We start from the raw sequence: 26300 nt of genomic DNA on the forward strand, positions 1-26300 counted from the left end.
GATGACTCCATCCATATGTCAGGGTCTCACTTTTTCCCATATAAGGCCTGATCTTGGCACAGCAGGCAGAGCAGAACCTTGAGTTCTGCTACTCTTATTAAGTGTTGGGCTTGGTCCACAGTTTTCACTGCCCACTAGCTATAGAATATTAAAATATTTTGCCTGCTACAAAAGATTCCCTTGGGCTTACAAACTGAGCTTTTAATTGCCAATTAATAACATTCAGCCTTTGATTTTTTCCAACTTGTCAATTGAGCTTAACACTCGATTCTTCTGTCCTTGTAGTTGTTGCTTACCCTCTACTTCTCAAATGCCAAAAACATCACACATGCTTGTGTACTTTCTTTCACCAGAATTCCATTGCAGGTGACCACCAATGAAAGTTTTAACAGTAGCATGGCAACCTTATGCAGGAAATATCTGTGTTTCAGCTTCTACCAGTACTAGAATCCTCATTACCAGTTGAGGGGCACATAATCCAACCCCCAAATCCCATCTCAGTGTCTGCTTTCTTGGACTCCATTTCCGGTACTGATTGTTGCAGAAATTAGAGAGGAGGGAGTTTATTAGGGAGTGCTCTTGAGATCAACATCAATGAAATGGAAGAGAAAGAAAGGAGACAGGACTGTACAAAGGACACGTTGGCCTTTGCCATAGTCTCAACAAAGGCCTCAACTGACCCCAAGGGAAGTTCTGAAACTGGGATGTCCTTTAGGGTTGTCTCAACTTGGGGCAAGGCGGCTAGACTTTTATGCTCCTGAGTCAGTGAATACGGATCACCCTGGGAAGGCAGCATGACCTTGGGAGAGATGGGACTATTTAGCAGAGACATTCACCAAAGAGACAGCTGAGGCTGTCTGGTGAGCGTTCTTCCAGCAGTTGGGGAAATAAATCCTTAATTATGAAGGATGTGTGGGTGGTGCATCATATCAATTACTGAGAATGTGAGGGAACTTCTGGACATGGCCCATTTCAACCAGAACATGGGGAAATGCATGTGCAGTGGTTGGGGCCATCTCTTATTATTTTCTGTTTAAATATGCTTCATCACCACTCTCCTCTGCACTAACAACCTCATGATACAAAAGTGCATCTGTATCCGTGAAATAGTCTCCTTTCAAAGTATCAAAGAGGACTTGTTTTATTTCCCTTATTGACCTACCTGGGCTTTCTACCATCTTAAGAACACTTAAAAATTTTTTTTTAGTACTGAGAAAGGAAGTAGGAATCTTTGAATCCAACCTCTTTCTCTTTCCCCCCTCTCTTGGCTTCTTTTCTAGTTTATAGCATTCCTTATGCTGCATTCTCTAATTTTCACTGTGAGTTATAGATATACAGTAAATATCGTTCCATTGTCTACGTCCACCAGATTTGCCTTGTGATTTATAAATGGAACTTTGGAATTTAGGAATTCCTTTTCTCTTTAGCAGTTCTGGCTCTCAAAGTAAACTCTCTACAGAGTAAAAAGTTAAAAAAAAATATCTAATTTGGCAATCAAAGCTGACTAGGGAATTTATGGTTCTCCTGAAAGTCATTGTTTCAAAGGACAGAGAGTCATGAAGAATCAGAGTTTAATTGAAATGAACATAGTTGTGTTTAAAGTTTTCCAAATACTCTAGTTGTTATATAGCCGTGTTCCAAACTTTACATATATATTGGCATAATATATTTAAAATATAAAAATTATTTGCCTCCCATCCCTGTTTTTGTATCCATTGCTAGACTCTATTCAAGTGGTAGAGACAGTTTTTTATATGCACTGGCCTGAAGAGTTGGGCTGATACAGTGTACAGCAAATAAGCCAATTAAAATATTTAACAGGATTTGTAAATCTATAGCAGAAACAAATCATCTTGAAAACAAAGCTATAATTTGAAATAGCAAGGTTCTATTGAAAGAAAAAAGGATAAGCGAATTCTGACTTACCTGAGCCAGTATAACTTGAAGCAGATTCAAAGGATACAGGATATGACACCAAAGTCTAAATTATACTACCCCCAGGAAAGATATAAGAGCCCGATGAGATGAAAGAAGGAAGTAGAGGTGAGTATTATTGAGAGCTTAGAACAAGTTGGTTTCTAAGTAAAGTTCTTCCCTACCTGCTTTTTGGCTAGGAGAACTGAAATTCTAGATGGGTTTGGAAGTATTGGAGAACATATGGTCCCCATTCTCTGGACTACTGAGAGTGATATATGAGACCACAAACCTCATAGAGAAGTTCCATGTGTAACTTTACTATGCCTTAGAGGTAGATGAGCAATGACTGAGGGAGGTGACTAGGCTGATGGGCCTGGGTGTGGCCTTAAAGAGCCACAGTCAGCTCAAGGGATAGACATTACAATTCTATCCAATACCCTTTCTCCTTTCTCCCCCCACCCCCCCCCCAACATATGAAAGAAACATTTCCCAGTCCTCTTACAGTTAGGTGGGACCACGTTCCTAATTTGGCCGATAAAATGTGAGTGGAAGTGAAGTTGTGTCAAGTTGGGGGCTGAAGTAGTGAAAAATCCCAAGTTGATTCTCTAGGTTCTCTCTTCCCTACCACGGTGACAGGGAACCAGGCAGTCTGGATAATATGGCTACAGCATGGTTAATGAAATCTTCTTCAGCATGGTCCCTGAGTGGCTATATGGAGCAGAACTGTCCAGAAAACCTCACTGGACAGGCAGCATGAGTTAGAAACAAACTTTTGCATGTTCAATCACTGAGATTTGGGGTTAGTTTTCTTCCTCTCTTCCTTCCTTCCTTCCTCCCTCCTTCCCTCCCTCTCTTTCTTTCTTTCTTTCTTTCCTTCTTTCTTTCCTTCTTTCTTTCTTTCCTTCTTTCTTCTGTATAGCCTCTCCTATCCTATCAATGGGTAAGTAGATAAAAGTTCTCGAGTTTCCAAATAGCAGGAATCTGGAGAGACCCAAGGTTGGAATGAGGAAGATTAGTGTATGCGGATTTGGGCAGTAATTACTGGTTTCACGATGGCAACAAAAAGCTTAGATGTGATATAGCAAAGGCCAAAGACCCTTTTTTCATTCCTGAGTAATGTGTAAGTATCGTGTAAGTAATAGATATGTAATATGTAATGTGTTCTCTAGAAATTTAAGTTCACTCTAAGGAAAGGGAAGAAGACGAAGAAAGGTAAGGGGGAATATTTTGAGAGACTGGTTTTAGGTAGTGAATTGCTCACTTTAAAAATCAGAAATAATGTCATTACCTTAAGTGCAGAATTTATTTTTTCCTGTCATCCACAAAAAGTGAGAGTTCATAATGTAAATCGAGTAGACAAAGCAGAATCAAAGATAGTACCAAAAATCAATAAAAACCAGAATTGGCTTTATAGAAAATTGAGCCAGTGAAGAATTTTTAAAACCCTGAGAATGAATGAGGCACCATAATTAGAAAGAAGAGACAACATTAATTTTATTTCCAGATGATAAGATGGCTAACTTTAAAAAGTCCAATGATTCAACGGCAAAACTATTAGAACAACAAAAGAATCTCAGTAAATTCTCCAGTTTCAATACAAGTGAACATTAATTCAAAACAAATGAAACCACTAATTTCCCAAATTTACAAAGCAGAAGTTATAAAATACAACTTAAGATGTTCTATTCACACCAGTATATCAGTTATGTATTAGTGTTGCACTTTGTTGCTAATCACAGAGTTTGGTAAGATGTCTAGTTTTTAAATAATAAATAAAGTAATTTTTCTATATAAAATATCACAAGCTATCATATACAACTTTAAGATATTCCATTTACAATAGTGTATCAGTTATGAAATGCATTTTGCTGCTTGTAACAGGGATCGAAAATAAAAGCTGTATAAACAAAATAGAAGTCTCTTTATCTTTCACTAAAAAGAAGTCTAGAGATAGACAGTCCGGGGCTAGTATGGCTCTACAATTATCAAACTTCTTACTTCTTTCTGCTTTGTCATCCTTGGAAAATAGGCTTTTCTATCATTGAGTTTGCCCCATGTTTATAATGGCTGCTGGACCTCCAGCCATCACATTCATAGTCCTAACAGCAGGAAAGTAAAGGTCAAATGGTTCATGTATCCTAGCTGTCTGTTCTCACTTTAATAAACCTTTCTAGAAGTGTCATCTAAAAAACTTTCACTTATGTCCCATTGGCCAGAAATTAGCCACAGGCCACACCTACCTACAAGGGAGACTGAGAGATGTAGTCTTTTAACTGAGCACTTTGCCACCTTGAATCAAGCCAAGATAATTTTATTAAAGGAGAAAAGGAGAATGGATATTAGTGTTGGCAAGTAGCAATCTCTGCCATAAATAGCATTTAAAAATGCATAATGTTTAGAACTATTGAAGATCTGTTCTTGGGCACATAAAATAAGATTTGAATAAACTAAGTTTTAGCGAAGCTGAAAAATATCTGAATGTCATTAGAATGCAATGGTGGCCTTGGGTGGGAGAGACCTGAGGATGGAATAGATTGTTGTCAAGTTTCTAACTTTTGTTTGGGGTGGCGTTTGCAGGTGCTTATTTCATTACTAAAAATTACTAGCTAACGATAAGTAGAAGCAGACCCCATGTGAGCAAACAGTAAGAGTGTGTCATGAGCCAATGTTTTGTTATTCATCCACTTCACAAAAAGGTGCCATTTTTAAATCTATTTTTTTAATTCAAAAATAACTCTAAAATGCATATGGAAAAATAAATGGATAGGAAAGCCAAGAAAAAATGGGAAAAGGAGAATAAAGAAAAAATTGTGCACTGTCAAATTTTTAAAACTCCTAACACATTATTTTAACTAAGCACTTGGCTTCTTGCAAGGAGGAACTAGATCCTAGTCATAAGCCCACACTGTCGTAGATTCATGGGTGACATCCTTTGTGTATTTTATTGGGAGTAATGGAAAGGGATTCATCGTTCATCTTTCTGCACCAAAGAAAGTGATCCTTGCTGTGCTCATCCTACTACATTTTCCCATGACTCATCTAAGGATTTCAAGGTGCCTTTTTATGCTGTGTCATTATCACCTTCTGCAACAACTGTTGGATACTTAGCCCAATAACCATCTTCAATTTCTGCCTTGATCTTATACAGAGCCACCAGTGGTGTGGAAGTGAAAGCGTGTAACTACTAGGAAATTTTCTCAAAAGACAGCTGGCGTGCCCCTTTTGGTCCTTCTACCATTTCTTCCTTCCTGCTGCCTAAAATGCCGAAATGATGCACTTGTGAGCATAGTGGATGGGAGAGCTCCGTGGATCTCTGGGGTCCCTGTGAGAGCCCCTATACCAGGCTTGGGTTGCACTCTCTGATCTTCCTCACACACCAGAACATAAACACACGCTTTTCAATTTCATTAGTAGGGTCTCTGTTATATGCAACTGAATCCAATCGTAACTGACATAATTTCCTTCTATTGGTTATATGCCAAGTAATTTTAAGAATCAGAAGCCACGGGAAGCCAGCAGCAGAATGCTAAAGAGAATCTACATTTTGAAGCAGGATCTTGAAGAGAGTGATGGAAAAGAGTCTTCTTCCTGTGCATTCGAAAAGACATCCTCTAAGACACACATACATTATATTTTACTGTTATATTCTTACAAATAGGAAAATTACCCCTTCCAGCCTGCAACACCGTAAGAGCTCCTTATACTAGCAATATGGAGACAAGATTTTGTATTTAAAAATAAAAAATGGAATGTTAGTAAACAAAAATTCTCTGGGATTAACTAATATTAATTAATCACAATTAAACTTGCAGGCCAGAAAGCATGTTTGATGAAGCGTAAATTGTCTATATATAATACCCAGGCACAGAGGAGTACGCCATTCCTATATGTTTGCACCTCCACGATATTTTTGAATTTTTGTTCATTGACACAAGAAATAATCTTATCCAATTCTTTTAGATTGGCTACTAACCTGAAAGGTAGAAACCCTTATTGCCTTCCCACCTTGCTTTATCTTTTTGTGTACACTTGTGACGGACCTGATATGATATTCCCTGACTTTACACCAGTAGCCCATGCAAGCCAACTGCTGCCAATGCCGAGGCTTGCTCTCAAAGGAGGCTTTGTAAATATTGAAGGGAAAGCTAAGAATTAGCTATTTGCTTCTGTAATTTAAAGAGGTATCGAGAGTGTTTTAAACCTTATGTCAACATTCAGAGAATGACTAGAATAGAAATTACCAGAGATATTTTGTTCCCTCAGGGTTGTAAGAGACTAAAACGCTTTTTTTTTTTTTACTATTTTTCCTTCTCCAACCATAATAAACACATTTATGAAATGGGTTAAAACACTTTAATACATGTATGTTCTTAACCTCCCTTTTACTTTTGCCCACTTAAGTGGTACTAACTCTGTCTGCCATGTGTCCTCTCCTCCTCCAGCGTCGGAGGACAGTTCTACCTTTCCTAGCTGGGCTCTCCTAAGAAATCAGGATGAAAGTGATAGGAGCAGGACAAATACTATGAAAGATTGTAGAATTAAGCAAAAATGGAAAAAATGATGTTTGTGGGGGGAAAAAAAGCAAAAACATTGAGTTATTTTGAGATTACTATTTTTATATATGGATTGTGTAATTTTGAGCTATTGCTCTGAGACTTTAATAAGTTCATGGACTTAAACCCTCATAACTCTTGAGAGAGGGCTACCCTAAATTAGACCCATATTTCTCAGCTATTGAAAAGCATGTTTTTTTAGATACACATAAAACTGTCATGACTACCCTACTTCCAGGGATGCTGACATAGCCCTCTAGGGCATAGCTGAAAGTCACTGGGTCATCGATCAAGGCAATCCTGTCAAGCTTTCCTTTCTGTATATTGACTTATGAAAACAATAGAATACTTTTTCAAGAATATAGATATCTTATAATATATTGAGTGGTAATATGACCTTTCATGCCAAAAATTGGATATGTCCCTTACTATCACTGTTACTTCAATGGAAAGTCCTTGCTCCAGATCTGAAGTGAAAGTTGCATAGATCTCAGCCAACAACCCAAAAGTCAAAAAGCAAAGTATGGTCAACTGGAGGATGGAGCTGCATAGATGTAAGGGAGCTGGGAAGGAGAAGAGAAAAGTAAAAAAAAAAAAGACTTGGAAGCAAATGGCAGACTGTTGAGTACAGAGTGCAGGAGAACTCTCACAGGGCAGATCTCATTGTGTTAAGTAAGCTTTGCCAGAAGCTACCACCAACCCTAAAGGATCATGGGATTCCTGGCTGTTCCATGGCTCTAGCCTATGACAGGCAAACGGATTCCTCAAAAGTCTGTGGGCACAATATCCAATGGTCAGGGTCACTTCTAAGTTAGAAACCGCTGCATTGCTTCTTTCCAAGTGTATTTGAATCATGTTTCTCATCCTTTGAAAAATGTAAAACAATTTTGGAAGAATTAATTATTCTTTTTTCATAGCTAGTTAGATAATGCCATTTTATGATAAGATGTTTCTAAAAATTTGAGTGCCACCATAAAAGGCACATCTTACATTAAAAAATTACAGATAGAAAAAAGTAAACATTTAAGATAGAGACAGTCTTCATGTTTTTCCATTCCGTGAATATATTCTCTTGGCAGTTTTGTTCAAAGGATATTTGTTAGGAGTCCATGTTACAATCATTGCTGGAGATATGGTGAAGAATAGGACTTTATCCCTGCCTTGCAGAAATGCTCTCAATGTGTCAATGCTATCATTCTTTCTGCAGTTACCTTTTCTACAGTAAATTAGCAACATGCTTACATTGTTTTACGAATATTCAGTCCTTTAACTCAGCACTAGGGGGAGCAACACTGCAGAAGACAAGCTGTGAACCTTTGAGCTTCCCAATCACTATAGGACTATTGAAAATTACCAAATTTCAGAAACGAATAGCTGAGAAGTAATAGAATGTCTAACAATCTGTATGGTGAGCAACTTCTATAACCAGAAAGGAAAGCACCTTCTAAGTGAGGTTAGAAAGTGGAAGTTGAGGATGCTGCTTTGGACAGCTAAAATCTTTCCCAGGGAATTTTTTTCCAAACTGGGACTTTTAAAGTCCATACCTTAAACAGTATCCAGGAAACGAGGACATATCACTCTTAAGGACTTTGCTGCCAAGTTTTGCTAATTCACTGGGATAAGGTAAGAATAATTAGGTAGAGAAGAGTTTTTGCCTGAGAGCAATACAGTTATGACCTTGTCATAATAAGGAGACCCCTGAAAACAAAGGACTTTAGAATGAATGATAATTATATTATACAGAGAACATACTATGTTGTCCTTGCTTAAAAACGTTTTTAAAAAATTCAAGAAAATTTGAATCAAGGACAAAGAATTAGGGGGGAAATGTTGCAATACTGAGGATAAAAAAAAAACTAACATGTCCTAAGTCTCTGTCCTTGTGCTTTACATAAGTTTTCCTCTAAGTTTCTCTATGACCCTAATGAGGTAGGCAGTGCCAACCACATTTTTCAAATTAGAAAATAGGCTTCATCCGAACCAAGCATTATACTAATACTTAATTACTTGATCATCACACTGTAATATATTTACATAATAAATATGATCAGAATCGATACAAAATATGGTTAACTTTATTTTGCAATTTCATGCAAACACTGAAAATGTATATTGATCATCACACTGTAATATATTTACATAATAAATATGATCAGAATCGATACAAAACATGGTTAACTTTATTTTGCAATTTCATGCAAACACTGAAAATGTATATTGTCTAAGAAAAGCTAATTTTTGGTGTTTGACATTTAGTGGAAAAATTAATCCTTCAAAGGTAAATTATACATCTTATTACCAAAAGAGAAAGCTCAGCTCACACTGTTCTTGACTTTTTAAAAAAAGTGGTGGTTTTAATGTTAACTCCTTTGAGCTGAGCGTGCAATAGGGTGTGTTTAGTATCAGAAGGCACTACTACCCTATAAAGTCCCTGTAATTCCTTATGCAGGTTCAGGTCATGTTGATGCCACTTTCTTTTGGTGGTTTCGTACTATGAATGTGTCGACATGGATGTGGAGGCATGATGTACCGACTCAGATCCTTTCCAGTAATCCCGTGGCGTTACTGACGGGTATGTCAGATTTGCTAACTCATAGCGGAGGTCAAAAGACACTATGAGCTCATATTTTGAGCACAAAGAATGTCCCTGCTCCCTTATCCTAAATTATGGGACGCCCTACCATTGGGTTTACAAAGTGGTGGGTTCCCATAGAACCCTGGGAGGAAAGAGAAAAGTGATCACCCCCTGGAGAGTATAGTTCCTGAAGCATTTAACCAGTCCCCAACCCCCAAATTGGAAGAGGCACTAGACTTGCATATTCTAAAATTTGGGGGGGTTCTAAAAATTGGGGAATGTTGTTGACTTTTCATCTGGAGATTTCTGAAGGAAGGAAACACACTGATGAGGGAGTTCACTGAAGCAGGAGGCCAGCAGAGCAGGAGAGTGTCATAGGATACCCTGAAGGGGAGGCGTGAGGGTCACCATATCCCTGTTCCTGGATGGAATGGAAGCCAGTGCTCAAGGAGAGAGCCCAAAGTTGAGCAGAGGGACAGGAGCCACTTATATCATTGTTCACCAGAAGGGCTTGTGCATCACTGCTGAGGGTCTTGGAGAGATGCACATTGGCTGAGAAAACGCCCATCTGCCCTTTACATGGAGACACCCACATCAGTGAAGACAACTGACATCTGGCTGAATCCGATTGAGCACAGGGACCCTTTCTCCTCCCTCTGAAAGCACCTGGCTGTGACTTTGTCTTTGGCCAGGAGCTCCAATTCCCGGGGCCAAACCAGAGCATGACATCAACAGCAGAAGCCCTCAAGGAGAAACAGGATTGGAGAGAAAATCAGGGAGGTGGAGGAGGACATCATGAGAAGATGACGTACAGGACACGTTTTCAGATCAGAGGACAAAACTCAATGGGCAGGATTGAATTCATCAGGAAGGACTGAGTCAGGGTGGAGCAGTGGTTGGTTGGGCTCCAATCCAAACTACTATGTTTGAAGCCTGGCTCCTCCATTTACTAGCTACGTGACCTAGAACAATTAATTGTCCCTGCACCAAGGTTTTTTGAGAAACTTAAATGAGTTAGAACAGTGTCTTGAACATAAGAAACACTCAATACACGTCAGATGTAACGACAATGGTGATGACAAGTTCACCACTCAGACACAAGTGGGCTCATAAACTTGACCCCAGTCAGGAGAAAATACATTCTAAGTTTTTATATAACTGAGTTCGAATGCTTGATGTACACTTTCAATGTGTATGTTTCAATAAAGCATGATTTAAAGTTGTTGTAAATAAAATGTTCTTTTAGCAATTCTAAAACTTGTTGTTAATGAAAAATTCTTATAGCTTATGCAGTCATAAAATATTACATGTTAATTAAAGTTGAGTTCATAAAAATAAATTATAACCAAAGAGGTTGTTTTATTTAAACAAACTAGAAACATTCTTTACTTTTTAAAAATCAAATCTCGAAGCATGGATTTTAAATTACCATCTGGTTTTGAAAACAAATGGCTATCACACACACTATTTTTTGTAAGATGAGATGTTAATTCCTTTGGGTGGCACACAGACTAGTTCTGGTCCCTGCCTGCCCATCTAACCACTTACTCTTCTGTCATAATATCCATTCTCTTGACTTTATGCGAGTTTTTTTTTTTCCTGATCATAGACACACACACACACAGTTACTCACATAGACACACACACAGATGTACACACAAACACACACCCCTTTGCTGTAGACAACGTCTTCTATTTTCTTCAAATATAATTGTAACTATCCATGAATTCATTCTTCCATCATTCATTTTTCATTTATATCAACATTCATTTTAACATTCATTCTTTCAACAACTATTTCCTGAACAAATAATTTGTTCAGGTATCATTCCATGCCTTTGGAGTAGAGCAATGAACAAAACAGAAAAGGTCCCTCATCTCAAAGAAATGGCACACTAGTGGGAAGAGATAGAATAAGAAGACAAAAAAATGAATAGCATTGAAATTTAGATCGGTGATCAGAAAAGACTTCCTGAGTGATAAAAGATACCAGCTGCTAGGACATAAACTCAATAGTAACAGAGACTTTTTGCCTCTTCTGTCCACTGCTGTATCCCTGGGTGCCTAGGACAGTGCCAGGAGCATAACTGATCCTCCATAAACATCTGTTTTTGATGCAAACATGAATGTAATGGATTCTTTGGACTGCAAGGGCAAAGTGTTCCAGGAGGAATGAGCTTAGCATGTTTGAGGAAGACATATTTTCATCATAAATTATCATAATGCTTTATAATTTCGTGATCCACCCTACTGGGTTTCTTTTCCCTTTGTCATTTCCTTCTGCTCCTATCTTCAATATTTCTTTTATTCTACTTTCTTTGGGTTTACTCTTTTTTTTTTTCACTTCTTGATTCTAATGCTTAGTTTACTCATTTCCTTTTTACTCATTTTACTAATGTATGAACATAACACTATAAAATTTATCGAAGTATTGCTTTAACTCTATCCCAGTAGTTTTGATATGCAGTGTTTTCATAACACATAAACGGTTTTATCTCAATGTGGATGTTTTCTTTGACAAGTTAATTACTAAAATGACTATTTTTAAATCCCTAAATATATGGGCTCTTGGTTATCTTGTTTTTAATTTTTTTACGGTAAGAAAATATGAGTCTGTATGACGTCAATTCTGTGGTATTTGTTGAGACTTGCTTTGTAGCCTAATATGAAGTCAAATTTTGTAAATGTTCCACGTGTGCTACAAAAATGATTTTTTTCTAATTATTAGATGCAAGTCTCTATCTATATATATTTATCAAGTTTGTTAACTGTGTTGTTCAAATCACCCATGTCTTTAGGAATTTTTCTTCTGTTTCTTCTAAAGTTTAGGATCCCTATCGTAGCCTTGTCGCCTTCTCCTTGGAATCATGTTGGTTTTTGTTTTTCATATTATCATAATTCACGTATATGGTTAGGTGCATTAACAAGTTCAGAACTGATGTATCTTCCTGCCGAATTGCTCCTTTTATTATAATGCTTTTAAAATATAACAATGCTCCCTCCCATCCAAATGTCTATTTTGTCTGATACTGATGTGGCCACATTAGCTGGAACCACCGTATCATTCTGGTTTTCTACTTTCTAGATTTTACTTGTGTCCTTTCTTTTCCGATTGGCTAAATCACATTTTTTCAAAATTTTCTTTTATTCTTTTTATTATTATGCAGCAAGAATGTATTCACTTTCTATGCTTTAAGTAGATTAATTAGCAATGTTCATATTTAACATAGAAAGTATAAAGATAACCAGTATCTTTCCTCTTAGACAATATCAAACTGGCAGAATGCATGAACTCTGATCTCCTCTGCGGTCTGTTCACACATCTTTGTTAAAATTCATCTTGGTTTTAAGTCAGCATCTCCCCAAATAAGCATTTTTGTTGTATGGATGGTAGTTTTTAGAGTCAATGCTAGTTGAGTTGGGTCCGTAATGTTTACCTGTTTTCTTTCTTTTTTTATTCCACTGTTTCTTGCACCTCAGAACTTCCTCCTGAGTTTAATTTTTTTCTCTAGTGAAAACTTACTACTTATAAAATCTCACTGTCACTGTCTGAAATGTCTTTATTTTTCTTCTCCTTCTTTAGTGATATTTCAGTTTAGCTTAGTTTATGTTGACAGTTATTTTCCACTTTGAAGACGTCCTGTTGCTGTCTTCTGGGCTCTCTTGCTGCTGTGGATTACACACTCCTGGTAGTCTAATTATTGTTTATTCATTGATAATCTGTCTTTCCCCTCTGGTTACTTTTAAGATGTTCTCTCTGCTTTTGCATTGTGTAATGTCTCTTTAAGGTGCATTTACTTTTTAATTCCTCCTACATAGGAACTGTGCTGTTTCCTCTCTTCCATGACTTCTATAAACCACTCAGACCATATTGTTTTATACCTTGCCTTTCCACCACTCTCTCTTCGCCTCTGAGGAACTGCTGCTAGCTCTATGGCAAACATTCTCATCATTCCCCTGTATCTCTTAAACTCTGTCATCTTTTCCATTTTTAGTTCTCGCCATCTGTATCCTGGATAATTTATATATTCTGTCAAGTTGTTTTTCTGTTATTAGTCCTTAGTAGCACTAATACTTCTGCTATTGCTTCGCAGACTGTCTTAGATGGATTTTTCCCCATATGTTTTGTCATTTTTTTTCTAGGGAGCTTGTCTTTAGAGGTGCTTGTTTAGTTTCTTGACAGAATTCCATGGGAGTGTGTTGGGTCGTGTTCCTTCAAACCAGACACTTGACCCAGAGATAAACCCACGCACATATGGTCACCTTATCTTTGACAAAGGAGGCAGAAATGTACAGTGGAGAAAGGACAGCCTCTTCAATAAGTGGTGCTGGGAAAACTGGACAGCTACATGTAAAAGTATGAGATTAGATCACTCCCTAACACCATACACAAAAATAAGCTCAGAATGGATTAAAGACCTAAATGTAAGGCCAGAAACTATCAAACTCTTAGAGGAAAACATAGGCAGAACACTCTATGACATAAATCACAGCAAGGTCCTTTTTGACCCACCTCCTAGAGAAATGGAAATAAAAACAAAAGTAAACAAATGGGACCTAATGAAACTTAAAAGCTTTTGCACAGCAAAGGAAACCATAAAGAAGACAAAAAGACAACCCTCAGAATGGGAGAAAATATTTGCAAATGAAGCAACTGACAAAGGATTAATCTCCAAAATTTACAAGCAGCTCATGCAGCTTAATAACAAAAAAACAAACAACCCAATCCAAAAATGGGCAGAAGACCTAAATAGACATTTCTCCAAAGAAGATATACAGAGTGCCAACAAACACATGAAAGAATGCTCAACATCACTAATCATTAGAGAAATGCAAATCAAAATGACAATGAGATATCATCTCACACCAGTCAGAATGGCCATCATCAAAAAATCTAGAAACAACAAATGCTGGAGAGGGTGTGGAGAAAAGGGAACCCTCTTACACTGTTGGTGGGAATGTGAATTGATACAGCCACTGTGGAGAACAGTATGGAGGTTCCTTAAAAAGCTACAAATAGAACTACCATATGACCCAGCAATCCCACTACTGGGCATATACCCTGAGAAAACCATAATTCAAAAAGAGTCATGTACCAAAATGTTCATTGCAGCTCTATTTACAATAGCCCAGAGATGGAAACAACCTAAGTGTCCATCATCGGATGAATGGATAAAGAAGATGTGGCACATATATACAATGGAATATTACTCAGCCATAAAAAGAGATGAAATTGAGCTATTTGTAATGAGGTGGATAGACCTAGAGTCTGTCATACAGAGTGAAGTAAGTCAGAAAGAGAGAGACAAATACCGTATGCTAACACATATATATGGAATTTAAGAAAAAAAAAATGTCATGAAAAACCTAGGGGTGAAACAGGAATAAAGACACAGACTTACTAGAGAATGGACTTGAGGCTATGGGGAGGGGGAAGGGTAAACGGTGACAAAGCGATAAAGAGGCATGGACATATATACACTACTAAACGTAAGGTAGATAGCTAGTGGGAAGCAGCCGCATAGCACAGGGAGATCAGCTCGGTGCTTTGTGACCGCCTGGAGGGGTGGGATAGGGAGGGTGGGAGGGAGGGAGACGCAAGCGGGAAGAGATATGGGAACATATGTGTATATATAACTGATTCATTTTGTTAAAAAAAAAAAAAAAAAGAGCAAAAAAAAAAAAAAAAAAACCAGACACTTGAGATGAGGATTCAGTGGCCATGCTTATTAAGGAAGTGTTCCAGGAAACAGGCAAGGGAGTGGCGGACAAACAGGACAGCAAAGAGGAGGAATCTGAACAAAGGCATGATCTCGGGCAAAGTCCCACAGAAAGTGATCTCAGCCTGATCCTGCAAGGGACTCTGGAGTCTGTCACGCCACGGAGTTGTTCCAGCTGAGGCGAGGAGCTGAGAAAAGCATGGGGTGGTGGCTGTGCCTTGGAGAGCATTCTCTGAAAAAGGAGACCCAGTAGGTGCTGGATGGAAAAGCACACCAAAGAGGGAGTCCCCCACCCAAGAAACAGTAAAAAGTGGGTCCAGGGGATCTGGGTGAAGCATAAGCATCGTCATTGCTCACTACAGTGTCTCCGTGGGTGCTTTTGCATTGGATTCTGCCAGGCACTTAAGAGCACAGCTAGCTGAGGACCAATATTTATGTTTGCTTCTAGCTTGGGGATTCTCTGATACCATGTGGGCTTCTATTCTAAAAAGTGAAGGCTCAGGGAGCTGACTTCTCATTTAAGACTTGTTTTCACCCAAAGTACAAGCCAAGCTGAGCTTGCATGTCAGCTGCCTGGGCAGCTGAGCCACTTTTTTCCTTCCTACTTCCTCTTTACATTAAGGGCACATCTCCATGAAGGCTTTTAAGCAAGGTTTCAGTTCCAAACGCTAATCTCCTGCCCTATGCAAGGATTACAATTCAATCCAGGTACTAGCTTGTCTAACCATTCCCTCCCATACCACTCCTTAGGGCTGCTCAGTATAAACTGTAAAGTTCTGCACTTACAGCTCTTTGACTCTGACATTTACATATTTCCTTTTCTTTTGCGAGAGCTTAGCTATGCATCAATCTTTTCTTATTCTAAATCTAGATTTTTCTAGGAGACTGTGGTGTAGAAGATTTTTCACATAAGTTTGTCTACCGTGTTACAGAAATGGGAGGTCCCACTGTAACTTTTGCTTGTTATCATTATAAAAATATAAATAATATAGGAAACTATACTTGATATTTTGTAAAAACCTGTAAGGGAAAAGAATCTGAAAAATTATATATATATATATATATATATATATATATACACACACACATATATATATATAAAATTGAATCACTTTGCTGTACACCAGAAACTAACACAACACCTCACATCAACTATTCTTCAATTTAAATAAACAAACAAACAAATAAAAGAATATAGTATACCATCCCTGAGGGTAGATACTGTATTCTTTGATCTCTATAACCTGGGCCAAGTAAATTGTAAGCCTTTGATAAATGTTTTTCCAAAAAATGACTAAGCGGCCCAGAAAATATCTACCTTGAGGAAACAAACTCTATTTTGTTAATAGTCCATATTTGAGACCACAAAAAAATGTTTAAATATATACCTGAGAAAGGATAGCCCCAGGTATATATTAGTAGTAATGGCATAGATCCTTTTACAGAAAAAGAACTCAGTGATAACTTTTATTTTTCAGTCACTAGTTTAAAAATGACTTGGAGATGAAAGTGCCTTGGTACTTCCTCTCTACATCTATTACTAAATAGCTTCACTTTCTCTCTAACTCCTCCGTCAGCAGCATGTCTTCTAAGTAGCCACGTGGAGTAATTGGATTCTTCAAGACATACGTTGCTCTGTTAATAGCCCCCATCTCAGAAATGTAGGTCCAAAACCTGAGACAGCTTTTACTTCTTTCTCCTGGTCTTTCATGTCACTTAGCTCCCAAGTATGTCAATTCTACCTCCCTGAGTCCTCCCCCTTCAGCCTCACATCTCTATTCTTCGTTCTGGTCCAGGAAAATCAGGCCAGTCTGACAGCTAGTAGATGTCTCTGCCTCTAGCAGGTCTCCTTCCCATTGTCCAACCTGCAGATACTATCCGTTTAATTTACCTAAAACACAGTTTTAATCATATGTTTTTCTCGTTTAAGAATCTCTGTTTCCTATTTCCTAATGAAATAATAAATTTTCTAATCTAATTTTGAAAGTTCTCCTGGATTTGGATCTAACTTATTTCCTTTTCATCTTTTCTACTTCTCCTTTTTATCCTCCCCGCCCCCTTTCTCCTCCCACCAGCACTCTGGTCAAACTGAATCTGTTACTGTTTTGATTCTATTATGATCCTTTCCCTTTGCTGATCTTAGTGCTTTTTTTTTTTTTTCGGTACGCGGACCTCTCACTGTTGTGGCCTCTCCCGTTGCGGAGCACAGGCTCCGGACGCGCAGGCTCAGCGGCCATGGCTCACGGCCCCAGCCGCTCAGCGGCATGTGGGATCTTCCCGGATCGGGGCACGAACCCGTGTTCCCTGCATCGGCAGGCGGACTCTCAACCACTGCGCCACCAGGGAAGCCCTGATCTTAGTCCTTTTACCTTCACTGTGCTTGGCTTAACTAAATGTTTCAGTTACACTCAGCTTTTTAATGGTGGGAATTGAATAAATACTTGTGACATTAACTGTTTTTTGAATTAAGTGCAAGTCCCGAACTGCGTATGATCCTTCGGTCAATTGGCCCTGCATTTAAATGATAGTGGATGTCAATGGAGCTTCAAAGTTTTTTCTACATTCAGCAGGAGTCACTGTAACCAAAGAATGTTAAATGCCATTAGCACCAAAACTCCTCTCTTTCACCCTGTCGAGTGCAGGGAATTAGGTGTCCATGGCCTTAGACGTTTGCACTCTAGTCTGGATAGAGATTTTGGCTGTGTCTGTGAAAGGGCTCTTTTTACTTCTCTTTTGGTTCTCAGCTTATTTAATCCTTCAATTTTGGATCTTCTATCTCTTCTCTTTCAAGATGAGTTTTATGTGGAAAGAACTTCAAATTCAAACAGGCAGTAAGATTCTTGCCCTGCTAGTCTCGGTTTGGACCCTAGGAGTCTTGAGTGGACCTTAAATGGGTCCTTACTGTTAAGTTCAGTGACGGAGAAAAGCTGAGGGAGGATATAGAGATCAAAGAGTTCCAGGAACTGAAATGTTGAGAAGTTGATACCCTTGAGAAGGATAAACAGGAAGAATACGTCACTATTATAACCAGAAGAGGAGATGAATGTAGTTGTGTGCTCTATGCCTACAGATGTATTTTTTTTTTCTGTAGCGTGAAAATAATTGTTTTTAAAAAGTCTCCCTTTTATACTCTTTTTCTTAAAAAAATAATATGTTTCTGAGCTAGCTGGAGAAACAACTGAAATGCAACTTTTCTTAGTTTTCATTTTATCCCAAAGAAAATGAAAAATCTCCATTTGCTGACTGTATGACAGGAAATGGGACTGAAGTCTTGAATTCTGATTTTTTTTCTTTAGTACTTTCCTAAAAGTACTGATGCAATATTGCCCCTTCTAGTCTTTCCCCTCCTAACATTGTCTTATAAAGTAACAGCCCAAATAAAGATATGTGAGAAGCATTTAGGTTTCCAGCAAGAAAATATTTTCACAAATGATTCAAATGCATCTGAACTTTCAGCTATGGTTCCAAAGTATTAAGCATTATTCTTATTTTCTCAAATGCAAGTAGCTGGGCTGAAAGCATTCCAGGTTGGTATTAGTGTAACACACAGAAAAGTCAAATAGAAGTTCAAGACTATTTATGCGGAGTGTTATACACGATTCTGCCCAGTATGGTCAACAGACTTGTAACAGTCATGACTGCGTGGAACCTGCCATTCTGTCTGGAACAGTTTTTTGACTTTTTATAAAGATGGAAAAAGGATTCAGTGAGAATAACTCTGTTTACACTGTAGGTGATAGTTGTATTCTGTTTCTTAGTGAGATTACGCTAAAACCATTATCAGCTATTCAGTTCCTTTCTGATAGCAATTTTCATTCTTTAGGAACTGGGGGAAACTCTTAAGCAAATGTACTGGGTATCTCAGCTTGCGTCCTGACATGTAAGAATATTTTTGTAAGTCTGGAACATTAGGCATGGACAACATAACTGTTTTCCTACTAAGAAAATATTCTTCCTAAGGTAAGAATGAATATGAGTACAGAGTTTTGTCAAATCCAATGTTATTGTCAGAAGAGAGTGTGTTTGCATTTTTCACTTAATTATCAATCAGTTCGGTCGTCCTCAGCCTGAGAGCAGGGAGCTGCAATGAAAAAGGAAGCAAAACCTCAGAAAGCTGTCATTCTACAGCCTCCATGAGACATTGAGTCCTGGTGGCACTGGTGACCCAGGGACAGAATGTAAGCAGTGTTGACAACAGCTGCAATGGTGATGTGGATGATGGTAAAGGGCTGGTTTCAGTGCCTTCTATTCCTGCATATAAGGTATCAGAACCCCTGCCTAGAGATCAGAATCCTTGGTCCTGAGCAACTTGGCATCATCAGTAGTACTTCCTGTGGGGCAGTGTCTGGACAGTGATACTGTCAATGGGTAACAATGGCATAGCTGCCCCTCTTAGGTGTAATTTGACACATTTTCTCTGGGATCTGAACCGAGAGTTAAAAAAAACCCAAACAAACAGTAGGTTCCCCCATGGCAGTTAACAGAATGTTATTAGGGTCCATGTAAGACACCCACTGGATATTCTTAAATTTATTTGGGAAGATCTTCTGAGGAATAGGTTTCTTGAGGAGTAAGTAGGATTGCAGATAGCTTTAAAAAAAGAAAAAAAACAAAAGGTTGTTTTTGTAACCTTTTTCTTGGGTCCAAACTGCTGTGATTCAGGAAATGTAGGTGATGATCAGAAGAATGGTCTCTGCTTTCTCTTCCCGAGTCTTCCAAGCTCTGCTGCTCTTCTGAGCATCTGTGTAGACGCTGAGGTGTGCTGCTCAAATCTCCCTTCCAAATGGTCTGCCACCCAGACTCGAGGAGTGCAGGACCTGACAGTCTCCAGCGTTTGGCTCCCTTGGGATGTGCCTCAGCTTTTGAACAGAGGTCAAGTTCTCGGCGTGCCCCCCAGCCAGTGATGGAGCAAAGCGATGCTGCAAGGTGGTACAAGGGCTTAGCTTTGGACAATCGTTGCTCCAGAGATCCTTGACGGGCTGGCACAGCTTTTGCCATGTGTGTGTCATGGTCTGACAGCCCCCCCGTCCAATCCTACCTCCTTCTGTTTCCTTTTAAGGTGTTATACTCATTCATAAACCATCTGCACACACAACTCATCTCAGTATCTGCTTTCTAGAGAGTCCAGCAGGAAGGGTAGCTCACACTGTCCTCGCTCCATACGGTTATGTTATGATATTCTGCACAACAAAATACCCTTCTGCCCTAGGACCTCCATTATTAATTTTTTCTCATGCAAAAAGTCAAGTTGATGCTGTTAAAAGAGACCAAGTTTGGATTCAGATTATTCTGGGTTTGAATCTCAACTCTGCATTATTATACTTAGCAATGTGAACTTGACCAAGTTGTTAACTTCCATGACCTCTATTTTCTTATCCTTCCAGTCTAGGCCTGAGCTAGAAAGAGATCCCCCATTGAATGGAAACATGGATGCATATAATTGCTGTGCAAAACAATTAAACATCCTCTTAACAGTTCCAAAGACAGAGGTCTCATTTTATGCTCACTGTGGGCTATATGGATGTAGTTATATTTACTCTTAAGTTTTTTCCTCTCCTTTATAAGAAGAATTTACCACTAACGTGTAAAACAAATGAAACATTATTTTTTCTCTTTCTTCCTATTGAAAAGAAATTCCCTTTTCTGTAAAATTTTCTTGCGCATTTTTTCCCCTTTCCCTTCAGAATCCCTATTTTTATATCTCATCTCCTGCCTTTCCTTAAGTAAATCTTTTCCTTAAAGTTTTGTATATTTTCATATCCGTTGACTAAGTTATCGTCATTGCTTTGTTTTCCAATGAGGAGAGGTATTAGCTCTCGGTCTTTATAATTAATAGGTCGGATTTCGGAGGTGAATTATGTCCATTTGGTTATTTACTGCATTTCAAAAGAGAGGTTTCACTCCATTTAGCTTCCTCTCTGTCTTTTAAAATAATTACTTGAGACATTTTCCCTGGTGTTTTTCCATAGAAACAAAAATTGGGAGAGAGATGGAAGGAGGAGAATTATGGAAAATATTTTAAGTGCAATTAGTTGTTTTTTTTTTTTTGCTTTTTCACTTTCCCTGCCGAGTTTAAAACCATGAAATCTTGACTAGACACTAAATACAAAAAAGCCCCAAATAAACTGAACCTGGCTTAAGTATGGTTACATATTCCTATATTATGTTTTGAGAAGGGATCTTTTCAATGTAATGAGTATTTATAATAAATAAAAACCAAATAAGAGCATCTTACGATTTTATGTATTTTACAGTTTGCCAAGGATTTTCACTTTATCTTATTTTAATCTTGTGTAAAAAATACCCAGAAGCCAGAACTGTTCCTTCTGGACTTTCCAGAGTCTTCTTTATACAACATTAACTAAGAAAACTGAAAGTGTGTAATAGAACGCTAAAATGAAAGTTTTGCTTAAGACCTTAAGACCACAGAGCCCAGAGATTCCAGGCACACATGGGACAGTCCTCCCCTAAAGAAATATGCATATATAAAATATATTAAAATATAGTGTAAGAAATGAAGATATTTCTACCACGTAAATCAGTAAGCCTATTCTTAGCAATGTATACAAAAAATAATTCAACACAGGAAAGTAGGTGAGTACAGATCTCTATATGGGTTTATATAAAATAGAAAAAAAGAAGAAGAAATCACCTAAATGTTCACCTGTTAGCTGATTTCCTATTGATATTAGAATAAAATTCAAGATCTTTCTTATGACCTTCCCAGGCTTTGCGAACCTGTCTCATCCAACCCTTCTTTGCCCTTAAAACACTTCAGCTCGGGGCTTCCCTGGTGGTGCAGTGGTTGAGAATCTGCCGGCCAATGCAGGGGACTCGGGTTCGAGCCCTGGTCTGGGAGGATCCCAAATGCCGCGGAGCAACTAGGCCTGTGAGCCACAACTACCGAGCCACAACACAGCCATAAATAAATAAATAAATAAACAAAACAAAACAAACACATCAGCCACTGGCCTTCTGTTAATGGCTCAAAGGCCCTTCCACCGCAGGGCCTTTGTACATATTCTCTTGACTTACACCATGATTAATTTCCCTGACCTCTCTTACCCTTCACCTGACTTACTCCTCATCTTCCAGGCTACAGATGCAATGTCATTTCCATGGGGAAACGTCCCTGGCTAGATCTGATCTGGCGATAATATGCTCTCATCATACTTTGTTCTTTCCCTTTATAGCACTTACCACAATTTTATTTTATTATTATTTGTATTTTTTATTTTTTTTTTGCAGTGCGCGGGCCTCTCACAGCTGTGGCCTCTCCTGTTGCAGAGCACAGGCTCCAGATGCACAGGCTCAGCGGCCATGGCTCATGGGCCCAGCCGTTCCGTGGCATGTGGGATCCTCCCGGACCAGGGCATGAACCCGTGTCCCCTGCATCGGCAGGCAGACTCAACCACTGCGCCACCAGGGAAGCCCACAATTTTATTTTTAACAGTGTTTCTTTTCATTTATTTAACGGCTTTGTTCCTTGCTAGACTTAAAGTTCTAGAAAGACAGAAGACATATCTCTTGTTTAATGCTGTTTTTTCCTACCCCATGTGAGACACACAGTAGAACATCAATAAATATTTATTGACAGAATAAATCAATCCAAGTCTTAATTCTCTTTGTTTCAAGAAACAAATGCTCTGTGAGACTTGTGGAACCAAGAACATCAACCTGTGGATTTTCAGGACTTCATTTTCCTCAAGTTCTAATGAACTGGGCTTTCTCTTGCTTAAGACAGATACCTTTTTTTTTTTTCCCCCAAATGAATCATGAAAAAAGGAATGAACTCTTGAAATGGTTCACATTTGCAAAAGAATAAAACATCATTATTACATGACTGGACCAATGTAATCTTAGTGCTTATCTGACTTTGTTAAATGCCCTCAGGATCTGTTTCCCAGATTAGCCTCTGTGATCTGCTATTCCAGGAACAACATCGGGTTCTTTTTTTTTTTTTTTGACTCTAACCGTATATCCTTTTATAGTATTTCCTAAGGAAGTTCATCTGTATTCACATCCTCAACAGGAACTTGTAAATATTCAGTATTACATGCATGTGTCTGAGTCTGTATTTCCAGATTTATAAGACACATAGTTATGTAGATATAGATCTTACTCATGCTTTTACTTTTGTATAAACATTATGAGTAGCCTTCATTCCTACAAACCATCTTTGGGGAAACTGCACTCTGGTTTCTACTGCTCAACTCATGTAACTATAGCATGATTCAGAACAAAGCTCATTGTTTTATAAACAACACACTGGGTACAAAACCCTATTGGGCTCATACCTGCAAGTGTCCTCACTGATATTTCTCCAAGAACACAGCTCTCTGCTCTTCACCTCTGCAGTTCTTCCCTCTTGAATCTCTGCTCTCATTTTAAAAAGACTTAAGGACAGGAGAATATCAAGATCTCCATGAAGCTCGCTATGAGCTAGAGGGAGAAAAAAAGAAAAAAAAAAAAATATATATATAAATGAACTTATTTACAAAACAGAAATAGACCCACAGACATAGAAAACAAACTTACGGTTACCAAAGGGGAAAGGAAGGGGGAAGGATAAATTAGGAGGTTGGAATTAACATATACACACTACTATATATAAGACAGATAACCAACAAGGACCTACTGTATAGTGCAGGGAACTATACTCAATATTTTGTAATAAACTATAAGGGAAAAGAATCTGAGAAAGAATATATATATATATATATATATATATATATATATATCTGAATCACTGTGCTGTACACCTTAAACTAACACGACATTGTAAATCAACTATACTTCAATAAAATTAAATAGATACTTTATTGCTAAAAAGTGCTAACCATCATCTGACAATGCAGGGTTGCCACAAACCATCAGTTTGTAAAAAAAAACACATCTGCGAAGCGCGAGAAGGCAAAGCACAATAAAACAAGGTTTGCCTGTAAAAAAAATAAATAAAGAGATGATAGAAAACGACTTGTTTGGCCTTTTCTCATTTGTCTTCTGGGTTATCTATGCTTTGCACCTGAAGGGAGAAGAGACATAGTAGGGGACACGAAGACTGCTGCCTTCTAGGCTAGCTTGATCTGGGGAGGAGTGTGTTGGCTGGAACCAGAGCCCATGCTATGGGGGAGAAACACTGCAAAGCCACATTCAAGGGGCGCCATGACTGCAGTTACAGAAAGAAAGGGCTGTAGCAATCAATTTCACATCTTCTGTGTGGTAGACACTGTGCTAGATCCACAGTAGAACGATGCAAAAAACGAGGTATTTGGGAAACAGTCCGGGATTTGGAGAGGGAAAAGCATAAAAGAAATCATTTCGGCAGTTGGATGAGCAAAAGCAAGGCTTTTGAGGCGGTTAGAGCAGGGGGTGTACTGGAGCTGTGAGTAGTAGAGTTTGGTTGGAATATAAGGGGTCAGGATCAGGCAAGCTTTGTGAGGACCTTAAGTGACAGAGTGAGTCATGAGAGATTTGTGAGTGTGATGAAGATGCACTTTAGGAGGATTAATATAATATGTACGTGTAAAATGCTTTAGGGTGAGAGAGACCATTATTAAGTCTTAAGTGGTTGATATAGTAACCAATGAGACTCTCAGAGACAAGGGAGGCAGAAAGAAAGGAAAGAGGTGGAGGGAAGTCATTGCTAAGAATAACACGGGTGATTTAATAACTGTATGAGGCTGGAGGGAGGAAGAGTAAGAGGAAGTGAGCATTGAGTTCCAGATCCCTCCAAGACTTTAAATCTGAGTTACCTGAACAATTAGAGAGAGAATTGGGGGCTGAGGCTAGTTCAGGAGTGCAGGAACGAGAAAGAGGGGAAGAGAAGGAATATACTATAGATAGTTCACATTTTGATTATGCCTACAGTGCACTCTAATAATATATGTTTCAGAAAAAAATGTTTAGATTTTTACTGAAGTCCTAAATATATGGAGAAATGTTTCCTGTCCAATAACGATATTCTGGGTTTTCCCTACTGCCCTCCAAAATTATGTCTAACCCTTATGTAATTGTGGAGCAAACATATTGCATTTGCTTGTTTACTTATTACTCCTCTGCAGTGTTCTCTATGCTCTTCAAATCCTTGTTATATTCCCAGTACCAATAGGTTTCTGGTGGGCGTGGGGAGAAATACAGTTATTATCTTTTCACTAGTTTCTTCACCAATGGGGGCGGGGAGGGAGGTCCAAGAGGGAAGGGATAAGTGTATACATGTAGCTGATTCACTTCGTTGTACAGCAGAAACTAACACAGCATTGTAAAGCAACTATACTCCAATTAAAAAAAAAAAAGAGAGAGATTGTGAAATACTCAGCTGATACAACAGTGAGGTTGAATAAGATGCTTGGCGTACTGCCTGGCACAGAGCAGTTGCTCAAATTACCTGTCACAGTTGTGACTTTTCATGAAAAAAAGGAGTGAATTTTTGTACCTTCCAGGCAAGCTCGTAAAGAAAAGATTTTCTATTCTCCCCTTCAGACTCCCTCTCTGGCCAAATGATCTGCATTATTATTTCCCAACACTTTCTGTTCTTAGCTAAGTTATGAAGATGATTGATTGCTTCTGCTTTCTGCTTCGCAGAGACCAATCAGAGAAAGAGCTGACACAATTTACAGAAAGAAGAGAGGCACTAACCAGCTGGGCAAAGGAAAGTTTGGATTTGATTGTTTGAATAGTGATTTCATTATCTCATGGCTAACTGAATAAGGAAATGAAGATTAAAGTTAACTTGTAATTCCTGTAGCCCAAGAGTTGTATTTGGCACGATGACTCAGCAACATTAACTGTATTTAGAAGTATTTTCCGGAAGTTATCCTGGTAAACAGTCAGTTGTGAGGCCATTATATCACCATGTTTCTCAAGCTGGGATATGTGCATTGGACGCTTGACACCACAGAGTAACCATGGAGCATATTCCTAAGGCATGGATTTTACTCAAAGATATACTTTTTTCCCTATTAACGTCAACTTGAATATATTACTTAGTCATTCAACAAACATTTATTGCATTCTGGTAGAATGTCGGATTCTGGGAAATACTGATTTAGAAAGTGGATATGGCTCTTTGGTGGCGGTGCTGGGGTTACAGGGTACAACGTAAAATTTGTTTGCATTTTTAAGTTGAAAATTAAGATGACAAGAAATTTTGGTCTTGAGGGGGGACTTTGGATTAAAGTGCCAAGTTCATGAAGGTATACATTCACTCCCCTCAAATACTGAGGGTGACTCTAAGGAAAAGCTTGGGAGGTAAGTAAGGAAAGCTGTAGAAGCAGGAGAGAAACAAGCCCTAACGTGTTTTACTGGAACAGACACAGTAGTATAAGGTCCCTACTCTGCCTATAAACTGCCAAAACTGTTCCCCTTTAGGGAATAGATATTGTCTTCATTGAAACTAGTCATTAATCCCTGGCCCAAAGAATCCACTTTGCTTGTGGCTTCTGATCACTGGTAGAACAAGCATGACTTTCTCTCTCTCTTATTATTCAAGTGAAAATTTGGAAGGGGCTGGAGAAATATTTACCCTCCTATACC

General features: G+C 38.5%; 1 long non-coding RNA gene across 1 annotated transcript in view; it reads left to right on the forward strand.

Moving 5' to 3' along the window:
• Nucleotides 1-22231, forward strand: part of LOC141275899 (uncharacterized) — a 79745-nt gene extending 57514 nt beyond the window's left edge. The window contains exon 3 of the long non-coding RNA XR_012324505.1: nt 22014-22231. This is a non-coding gene — a long non-coding RNA (uncharacterized lncRNA). The remainder of the gene's footprint in view (nt 1-22013) is intronic.
• The last annotated feature ends 4069 nt before the right edge of the window (nt 22232-26300 follow it).

Source organism: Tursiops truncatus, chromosome 11 (genome assembly GCF_011762595.2).
Source record: "Tursiops truncatus isolate mTurTru1 chromosome 11, mTurTru1.mat.Y, whole genome shotgun sequence".
NCBI classification, from domain to species: domain Eukaryota; kingdom Metazoa; phylum Chordata; class Mammalia; order Artiodactyla; family Delphinidae; genus Tursiops; species Tursiops truncatus.